The sequence below is a fragment of the Diabrotica virgifera genome, chromosome 4 (genome assembly GCF_917563875.1).
Source record: "Diabrotica virgifera virgifera chromosome 4, PGI_DIABVI_V3a".
NCBI classification, from domain to species: Eukaryota; Metazoa; Arthropoda; class Insecta; order Coleoptera; family Chrysomelidae; genus Diabrotica; species Diabrotica virgifera.
Genome location: NC_065446.1, coordinates 205,689,309 through 205,698,934, shown reverse-complemented (window position 1 = coordinate 205,698,934; position 9,626 = coordinate 205,689,309).

The window sequence follows — 9,626 nt, the reverse complement described above, 5'->3', positions numbered from 1 at the left end:
GCATTCTAAACCGGTCAAAACTATCGAAAACATTACTTATGCTAATATAAAGAAGTTCTTGTGAGGATTACTATAAATTTTAATTTTTGTGGAAATGGCGTATGTTTTATTTTTCACTTTTTCCTAAAAAATTCGAAACGGTCCATTTATTTTCATCACAACTTGCTTAATTTTGACGCTATTACCTTGTTTTGAAGCTCATTTGATAGGTATTCCGAAGTACTTTGACAAATGTTTAGCTGGCATATTTTATACATTGCATCGTTTTCCCGTTATTTAAGCTTGAATACTTAGATTTGAGTACTCGTCGAAAAAAAAAATACACATTCAATTGCCAATAACTCACTTTGAACTAATATTAGTGTAGTTCTTTATGTGAGGAATGTATTCAATTTTTTATTATCTTCAATTTCAGTAATAATAACTTTTTTGTAAAAGCTTATAGTTTTTGATTTATACGTGAAAAGCTGATTTAAAACATGCATTTTTTTACGAAAAAATAAAATCTTTGGTCTTTAATAACTCAAGTGTTGATTTATTTTTATAACTTTATATAACAAATTTTGCTTATAATTTTTCCCTCTATCGACTTATGGTATTATTTTTAATAAAATAATTTTCACCCTCGAGAAGGGGTGGCATCCACCCCCAGGATAAAAGCGCAAGTTGGCATTATGTCATCTTTGTTCCTTGAGGTATCCTCTAATTACTCACCAATTTTCATGAAAATCGATGGAGGTTCAACGAAATCGGAGGTGAAAACCTTCAATGACTGCACTAACAGTCAAAAGAAAAATAATATCAATAACAAATAACAACTACATTTTACTAAAATTAGATAAATCGTCAATATTACAGTATATAAGCTATAAAAGCAAAGACAAAAACAATTTATTGCAAAATTTATAAAAATGGAAAATGGAACATACTTACAACTAATAAAATACAACATTGGGAACTGACAAGTTTAAACTGCGTATGCAACCCAATTTTTTTAGTTATTCATTAAGAAATTCTTCTATTGAATAATATGGTCTTTTAGATAGATAGGCTTTTGTCATTTTACGGAACTTTGGAAAAGGTGTTGCAGATTTAAGTTGTAACGGATGATGGTTGTAAAGTTTTTTTGCGGAATATAATATAGATTTCTTCACTAACTCAGTGGATGGGATCGGTAAATAAATATCAAAGATTGAATTTGTGGTGGAGTAAAGATGATTGGGCCTTGCTGGAAAGACATGAAGGTGTATACGAATTAAACAAACCGTTTCTAGAATATAATATAAAGATGGAAGTGTTAAAATTCCGTGATCTCTGAAGTAACTTCTGCAATGTGTAGATCTTCTGAGGCCAAACAGATATCTTATTGCTCTTTTATGCAATTTAAAAATAACATCAAATTGAGCAGCTGTACTAGAACCTCAAAAAGGAGACCATGTCGAAGATGAGACTCGAAAAACGAAAAATATGTTATTTTAGAATATGCTTAATTGAGTTCCCTTGAGACAGATCTTATTGCATAGCAAGCTGAGGCGAGTTTCTTACTTAACGAATCGATATGAAGGGACGATTTGAGGTTGCTATTACTGATCTGGCTGTTATTAAGAGGCAAAGGTTGAAGAGCTCCTTTATAGGATAATGCTACTGTTTTATTTACGTTAAAAGAGGGTAAATTAGAGTCAGACCATGTCTTTATCGTCAGTAGATCCGAAATTATAGTTTCATGAAGAGTGCAATATATGCTGTAGATGTAAATATTTTAGTTAAAAAGATAAGAAGAAGAGTTGCTGTGCCCAAGGACTATATAGCATGAGGAAGTTACGGGATGCTGAGTTAACCAGGCAGCACAAGTTTGATCACGTAAATTGGTGTCTTCAACACCAAAACTGGAACATTGGAAGTTGGAAAAGTGTGCTATTTTCAAACGAAAGTGGGATGTGTGAAATCAGATGATTGACGAATTTGTGTACCTAGAGGGCGAGGAAGACAAGCAAGAAGGGAAACTGCCACATTTGTTCATAAATATAAAAAAGGAAGGGTCATGTTCTAGGGAGGAATTATGATTGGTAAAAAATCCTTTAATTTTCATCCAACCAACTTTGATAGCTCGCAGGTATGTTGATTTGGTTTTATAACCTGTAGTTAGGCTCTTGAGAAATGCAATGGAAGAAAATTTAATTTAGCATTAATTCGCTTAAAATAATAAATAAAAACATATCAGATGATTCCATATAAGTTTGGTTGAGTGGTTTAAAAACGAATTAATACCATTCGACCTCAAGGCTTGTTACACCGACAATTCCCAGAATTGAGGAAATATTAAATTTTTACGAGAATAAAACAGACAAATACTGGTCTGATTTTCAAATCTTCGAAGACAGATATTGGAGTACCGATTTGGCATTTTTTACCTATTTGTTCGAACATTAAAACAAATTAAATAAAAAATTGCAAGGAAAGAACCCACTTATGGATGAGACTTCTGGTTGTAACAATTACACATAAAAAATTTCAGTAAAAGTTGGGTTTTAATTTGTTTACAGAAGACTTAATCAAAATTAAGCTATAGTGAAAATCTGGCTAATAGTATGGTATAGTTAGACCCAAACCCAGACATCCAAAGTGAAAGTTATCCTCCAACATTAAATTGTTCTATATGGTCCACATAATGTTCAGAAAAAAGTCACACCATTTTGAGCGTCGGGTTTGGGGGGGAGAGGGCGGAGAAATCTGCAAATTCGTAGTTTTTTAGGTTTTTCGTCAATATTTCTAAAACTAAGCGGTTTAGCATGAACAACCCTCTACACAGAATTGTTCTACATTAAATTTGAAATAAAAAAGGCCCTATGCATAACCCTTCTAAAATGAACGGTTCCAAAGTTACGGAGGTAGTATACTATAATTGGTCCAAAAAAGGCCTAACCCAGACATCCAAAGTAAAAGTTTTCCTTCAACACCAAATTGTTCTATATGGTCCACACAATGTCCAGACAAAAGTCACACCATTTTGAGCGTCGGGTTTTGGGGGGAGAGGGGAGAGAAATCGGTAAATTCGTAGTTTTTAAGTTTTTCGCCAATATTTCTAAAACTATTCAGTTTAGCATGAACAACCTTCTATACAAAATTGGTTTAAATTAAATTTACACCAGTAAAAAGTTACACCATTTTGAGCGTCCGGTTTGGGGGGGAGATGGGGGAGAAATCCGTAAGTTAGTAGTTTTTTTACGTTTTTCGTCAATACTTCTAAAGCTATGCTTTAGCGTAAGGATTGTTCTATAGAAAAATGTTCTACATAAAATTTAAAACAAAAAAGGTTTATACATAATTGTTATAAAATCAACGGTTCCAGAGTTACGGAGGGTGAAAAGTGGAGGTTTTCGATACTTTTTATATTTACCGATATCTCCCCTCTCCCCCCCAAACCCGACGCTCAAATGGTATGACTTTTTTCTGAACATTATGTGGACCATATAGAACAATTTGGTGTTGGAGGATAACTTTCACTTTGGATGTCTGGGTTTTTGGTATAGTTATATCATAAATATTACCCAAAAAATATAAAAAGTATCGAAAACCTCGACTTTTCACCCTCCGTAACTCTGGAACCGTTGATTTTATAACAATTATGTATAAAACATTTTTTGTTTTAAATTTCATGTAAAACATTTTGTATATAACATTGTTTACGTTAAAGCATAGTTTTAGAGATATTGACGAAAAACTTAAAAAAACTACTAATTTACCGGCTTCTCTCCCATCTCCCTCCCAAACCGGACGCTCAAAATGGTGTAACTTTTTTCTGAACAATATGTGGACCATATAGAACATTTTGGTGTTGGAGGAAATCTTTTGCTTTGGATGTTTGGGTTAGGCCTTTTTTTGGACCAGTTATACTATACTACCTCCGTAACTTTGGAACCATTCATTTTAGAAAGATTATGCATAGGGCCTTTTTTATTTCAAATTTAATGTAGAACAATTTTGTATAGAAGGTTGTTCATGCTAAACCGTATAGTTTTTGAAATATTGGCGAAAAACTTAAAAAAACTACGAATTTACCGATTTCTCCCCCCTCTCCCCCCCAAACCCGATTCTCAAAATGGTGTGACTTTTTTCTGGACATTGTATGGACCATATAGAACAATTTGGTGTTGAAGGATAACTTTCACTTTGGATGTCTGGGTTATGCCATCTTTTGGATCAACTATACTATACTATAATGAAAGCTATAGAATAGCTCAAAACGAACATTCTAAGCTTTGGAAAAGCCTTTTAAGCTTTATACTTGGAAAACCCTCATCAAATGACTATTTTGGAATTGAAGGGTTTGGTGCAATAACCGGTCAAATACCACTTTTGTCGAAATTAAGTTTATGACATTTCTTGCATTCAAAAATACCTCCGCATAGTTTGGAGCAAAAACCGTACACATAGTGTGTAAGAAATTTAATGTGGAACAACGTGGACGGTTATTGCACCAATAGTGTTAATACCACAGTCCTTGGGATCGATATAAAAGCTCGGCAAAATGTTATGGTTGGTATAGCAAAATGTAATGCGATATCTAACAAAGATATAAAATCATGTTTTCAGCGAATAGACAAAGATATCAATCGTATTTCCCCTTGTCCTCCCCACTACATTGTTCATGCACGCCCATCAGCGAATGTCAACACGAAACACGATTATTACCGATCCCTTTCCTAACACATCCCTTTCCGATCCACATCTAACATACATAATACACATTCTACTCGTCTTGATCCAAACCAAACGTTGTCAATCTTACATTAACACATACATTAATAAATAGAAGTCTTTTAATAAATATAAATAAAAACAAAATCTTTTAATAAATAGAAATAAAAATCTTTAAAACCATTAAAACCATCAAATTTTAAAAAAATTGCATATATGTCATTCATTAAAGTTTACTTCACAAACACAATAACAGGCACAGATTTGTTGGTTGTCTATCAACAACTATGTCTTTACCCTCAAGAATTCACAAATCCCATAAACTTGTTTACCTTTGTAACATTCTCCGTCTATTCCACCATATCTATTAGTATAACTTAAGCAATAACATCATGTTAATGAATACTGAGGTAGTAGCTCCTTGTATCCGAATGTAAGTACGACACGTTATAATTGCATAATTATAGACGATATACATCTGCATGTGTTTGTAAGATTGGGGACGTTTGTTACCGCCCCCGTTTTCACGTGCATATGTATTTGTCTGCTATTTTCACTAGTGTTATGTATGTTGTTCAACATTGGCTTGATCTTATGGATCTTTAGCATCTTTTACAACCAGACATTGTTCTAACTCTGGTTTTTTATTTGTAGCATTTAGTGACTTGTAACCGTTGACCTGAAGATGCTCTGCATAGTTTAGAGAGCGAAACAGGTCGTCGGAAGTTACAATAAATGATTGAGAGTACGTCTGTCTTTTACTTCATTCACTTTTAACATTTGTTGATGACCTATAGTGTCAAAAGCTTTTTCTAAGTCAACAAATATTAGGACTAATGGCTTGTTATATTCAACACTCTTTTCTATTAAGTTCTTAATTACTTGTAAATGATCATTCGTGCCATATACTGCTCTAAAACCTGCTGTAAAACCTAATTTACTTTGTGACAACTAACACGAGAATTTTACTGTCATCATTGCACGTAGTTGTATTTTTAAAGACAAATCACACGGTATCATTTTTCTGACAGGTATTCTTAAGTTAAAGTTGATTTCATGTAATCGAACGAACTATCTTCCCATAAAGTCGTCCCATGAGCGCAATTCCTAAATATTGGTAATATCATTTTAAAGGCATCTACTTTAAAATTTAATGATATGTAATTATAAAATACTTAAATATTAAATATGGAAACTTTGATGACGGTCCGCCTTGAGGCGAAGTAGGGCACTAGAAGGATAAGCTTTGCTTTTTAATCTTCTTTTCGTCATCTATTCCCTATCAAGAAAAATCCAAAGACACAAACATCATTATAATAAAACATATTTACTAAAAACACCAATATATTTTTTTCACACTTTATTTACACTGATACATAGGTAACTTTAAAGATTTAGCAACTAACTTCATACTGTCGATATGCGCGTACTTCATACTGTCGATTTTATAAAAATTCACTTACAATAATTTTTTCAACAACAATATTCCTAAAAATGATACTGTAAAATATCTCGGATTACACCTTGACAAGAGGCTAACATGGAGAATACACATCTGGACGAAGAGGAAGCAATTAGGAATAAAATACAAAAAACACTACTGTTTACTAGGCCAAAAATCCACCTTATCTCTATCTAACAAGATATTAGTGTATAAAGAAATCTTCCGGCCCATCTGGACATACGGGATTGAACTGTGGAGAACTGCAGCAGACAGCAACCTAGCAATACTGGAACGGTTTCAATCCAAGGTTCTTCGTGCTATCACAAATGCACCGTGGTTCATTCAAATGCAGACATTTACAGGGACTTGAAGATCGAGACAGTGAAGCAGATGATCATCAAATGTAGTGATAAATATTTCAAACGACTGGAAAAGCACCCCAATGAATTAGCAGTGAATTTATTGGACAACTCTACACAAATAAATAGATTGAAAATTAGAACTCCTCTTGAGTTGCCATTTAGAACATAAGTGCTTTAACCTTTGTCGAGCGGCATAATTTTACACCGGTAACAGACGGCATAGGTACAATTGTACCTATAACATATTTTCTTAAAAATTCCTTAATCTAAAGGTAATATTTGTTAGTTTTAAGGTAATATTATTTATTGTTTAAAAGATTGTTTAATATTGCAATAAATAAATAATAATATTCGGTAATTTGTTCTTGTATGGATTTACAAACAAAGATTGAAAGCCGCTTTTAAGTGGTCCCTGTTAGTTATCTATCGTAAATTATTGAAATTACTGCAACAATAAACTTTTGGAAATAGTGGTCGTAAAAAAACCCTAGGAAGAGTAGAATTGTATTGTATTTCAACTGGAAACATAGATTTCATCCACATTTAGTTGTTTGGTGTTTGTCAATATGTGTTTACCTGAAAATTATCATTGGTATTAATGATTCTACATCTAGTTTACAAAAATGCCGACAAAAAAAGTATAAATTTAATCATCGAAGAAAATTTGTGTGAGATGGGAAATATGGAGCCTCTGCCACTCATACGTGTAGCTATGTCTCGTGAACATCTCAAGACTATGCTAATATTTATGAGATTTGACAACGAAAATACCCGTAAATAACGCAAAAAATCTGGACAATGCTGAATAAAAATGTGTAACAAGGCTACAAACCATCCCAATGCATAACCATAGATGAACAATTGTTTCCGTTTAAAAGCCATACCTACAAAATGTACACAATATATCTTCCAAAAACACTAAACATGGTATTTTGGAATAAAATAAAAATTCCATTTTTATTCATTTGCAATCCGAAGGCAAAACAATCTTATTTTTCACTTAGAATACGGAGCGCAGTCCAGCCCTCCGAATCGACGACTTTCAACTCCTGTTGGAGTCTCATCGGAGAGAACGTAGGCCTGCTTCTCCATACAAGCGATCAACACCGAGAGTTTATCCCCCACACCGCAACTGACGTGAATGGACTAGGTGACTAGCATCATCTGGCTATTGAAAGATGAAGTAGTTTTCAATCCTAATAGATAATATTTAAAACTAATAAAATATTACTAAAAGATTTTTAAATTGAAAACTTATTGGTCCATTTCTGTTGGAATTTACCAGGTGAACAGACGGAGTCGTGAAGTGTAAGTTTTTTGAATTCCCTCTTGTCTTCTTCGCTTTAGCATCCATCTGGCTTGCAAATTTTAGAAGCCATGGATGTGTTACCAAGGAAATTGACCAATAAGTTTTCAATTTAAAAATCTTTTAGTAATATTTTAATATTTTTAAATATTATTAACATTGCTATTAGGATTGAAAACTACTTCATCTTTTATGGTATTTTGGGTTTGTAATGTATCAAACACGTTATCCCATACAAATTCATCTTTATATTACAGAATATGTTACAGTAACAGCTGTTTGTAAGAATGGTAGCCATTTTATAAAAAACACATTAAATGTAATTTTTAAACATTTAAGGGTTTTTACCCTAACCAGTGGTTATATCCCTGGGTTTATTTTAAACTAAAGAATGTGTTTGTTCGAAGTTTTCTCTTCTTTTGAGGTTTTTACACCTATAAGACGATAGCTCTGATGATGGCATAATATGCTGAAAGTACTTAGCTGATTTAATAAATTTATTTACACACTATCAGTCTTTTGAAAACATACACCAGTTCCCGTTTAGATTTAAAAATACTTAGTGTTACTTTTTTTTGTGATGTAACAGATTGTATTTAAAAACAAATAAAAAAATAAAAAAATAAAAAAATAATTATTTTTACAATCGCTCCTAAAGAAGTGTAACTTCAAAAACTATTTTTGTTACCTACTGATGTATAAGCATGTGAGAATTTTGCGACCAAACACCACATACTGATCTTTTACGTCACTTTTTTGCAAAGAAGCCATTTGTATGGTATATTTGAATCATTTTCGGTAATCCTGGCTTTCTCCTGATATCAAACAAATCTCTTCAAATGTACGCGAACACGAATATCGGAGATTTGTCTCCGACAGTACGGATTTCGATAACAAAATACGGAAACCTATCAACTCCCGAAGATCGGAAGGCGTAAGTCATTTTATCTTAAATTCCATCAAAATAGTAGGTATACTTTTCTTTTTCACGGTAATGTATTTTACTCCTTAAGAATTCTTCACTTTTCATATATTGTTCCTATTTTGAGATTTATTTATAGTCCGGACAGATTATCGGAGAACAGGCCATTTTTGGGAAAAGTTATTTTTTACTATTGCTGGAGTCGAATCTTATGATTCTATAATATATTAATAATATAGGTATGTATAGGTATATATTATAGAATCATAAGATTCGACTCCAGCAATAGTAAAAAATAACTTTTCCTAAAAATGGCCTGTTCTCCGATAATCTGTCCGGACTATAAATAAATCTCAAAATAGGAATAATATATGAAAAGTGAAGAATTCTTAAGGAGTAGAATACATTACCGTGAAAAGGAAAAGTATACCTACTATTTTGATGGAATTTAAGATAAAATGACTTACGCCTTCCGATCTTCGCGAGTTGATAGGTTTCCGTATTTTGTTATCGAAATCCGTACTGTCGGAGACAAATCTCCCATATTCGTGTTCGCGTACATTTGAAGAGATTTGTTTGATATCAGGAGAAAGCCAGGATTACCGAAAATGATTCAAATATACCATACAAATGGCTTCTTTGCAAAAAAGTGACGTAAAAGATCAGTATGTGGTGTTTGGTCGCAAAATTCTCACATGCTTACATAACCCACATTTTTTATTGCAGATTCGGATTGATTTCGCAAAAATAAGTAACTTTTATTCGAGAAATTTTTTCAAATTGTAGATAGATGGCGCTATAACCGAAAAAAACAATTTATCCTATTACACTAAGTAGGTATATTATACAAACGGTCTAATATCTCGAGAAATACAATTCCCAATATAAAACCAA